Below are 1,846 nucleotides of genomic sequence, written 5' to 3'. Positions count from 1 at the left end.
CAAGGGAACAAACTAGCTTTCTTCATGCAGCTTTATCAACTGCATACAGTGGAAAAACTTGCAACTCGACAATGTCTTGGTGATCATATCAGCAGCATTGTCTTCAGTCGAAACCTTCAGCACTTGGACTTCTCCACGCTCGATTACTCCTCTGACGAAATGCAGTCTCACATCAATGTGCTTAGTTCGCTCATGATAGGCTGAATTCTTCGACAGGTGTATTACACTTTGACTATCACATTTAACAGTGATACCTTGACCTTGAAGTTTCAGCTCCTTTGCAAAACCTTCAAACCATAATGCTTCTTTCACAGCTTCAGTGAGAGCAATATATTCTGCTTCAGTGGTTGATAGAGAAACAACCTTCTGAAGTGTTGCTTTCCAACTAATTGTTGTGCCAAACATAGTGAAAACATATCCAGAAATAGATTTTCTAGATTCCATACAACTTGCATAATTAGAGTCGACATATCCTTCGATTGCTGCTTTACTATCTTCACCCAAGGCTCCACCATAAATTAGGACCCTGTTCAGAGACCCATTTATGTACCTTAAAATCCACTTCAATGCTTTCCAGTGAGCCTTTCCAGGATTCGCCATGTACCTGCTTACAAGACTTACTGCATATGCTATATCGGGTCTAGTACAGACCACAACATACATCAAAGAACCAACTATATTAGCATATGGGATGCTATTCATATAGGCTCTTTCGACATCAGTACTGGGACACTGATCAATACTCAACTTAAATTGAGGGTTTGTTGGAGTCACAACTGGCTTCGAATTCGACATTCCAAACTTTTTGAGAATCTTTCGTAGATATGTATCAATTCCAAGAATCCTGGAAGTAGCTCCCAGATCCTTCATATCGAACTCCTTATTGAGTTCAACCTTCACCCTCGTCACATCTTTGACATTGTTTCTTTCTATGAGAATACCATCCACATAAAGCAACAAAATAACAAATGAATTACCAGGTCGAAATCTGAAGTAAACACAGTGGTCGAACTGACTTCTAATGAAACTTATGCGTGCCATGAACTGACTTCTAATGAAACTTATGCGTGCCATGAACTTAAAGCGCTGTTAAAGGCCAAAAAAAGTGCTTTTGTTTGTCTTCCATGTTGTAGTGTGTGCCACCATGGCAATCAACATTATAATGGACCTATGCTTCACAACAGAGGAAAACACATCATTGAAGTCGGCACCTTCTTTCTGAGTGAAACCCCTTGCAACTAACCTTGCCTTGTATCTTTTCGACGTCACTTCTTCGATTCGTTCCTTCACTTTGAAAATCCATTTACATATGACTAACCTTGCCCCAGTAGGTTTCTTGATCAGTTCCCAAGTCTGATTATCATGAAGAGATTTCATCTCATCATCCATGGCCTTCAGCCATTCAGTCTTATTTCGACTCCTCATAACTTCCTCGTAGTCTCTAGGTTCTTCTTCTAGAACCTCACTTGCAGAGATTAAGGCATAAGCTATAAGATCTACATACCCAAGTCTCTGAGGTGCCTTGATGACTCTTCTCGACCTATCTCTCGACAATAGGTAGTCATCGACAGTTTCCTCATCCTCAGCATCTTCTGCTTCTTCTTCGACTTCATCTGGGATATGCAATTCAGCATTAACATGCTCCACCTCAACAGGAATCTCTACCTGATCTAGCTCTTCATTAGATGTTTCTGTACTTCAACCAACATCATCAGTTTTCTTAAAAGTCATTTCAGCTTCATTGAAAACTACATATCGACTGGTGATAACCCTCCTGTGACCTGGCTCTAGGCACCATAGCCTATAAGCTTTAACTCCTTCAGGGTATCCCATGAACATGCATTTC

The sequence above is a fragment of the Vicia villosa genome, linkage group LG1 (genome assembly GCF_029867415.1).
Source record: "Vicia villosa cultivar HV-30 ecotype Madison, WI linkage group LG1, Vvil1.0, whole genome shotgun sequence".
NCBI classification, from domain to species: domain Eukaryota; kingdom Viridiplantae; phylum Streptophyta; class Magnoliopsida; order Fabales; family Fabaceae; genus Vicia; species Vicia villosa.
Note: the sequence above shows the minus strand (reverse complement) of the source record.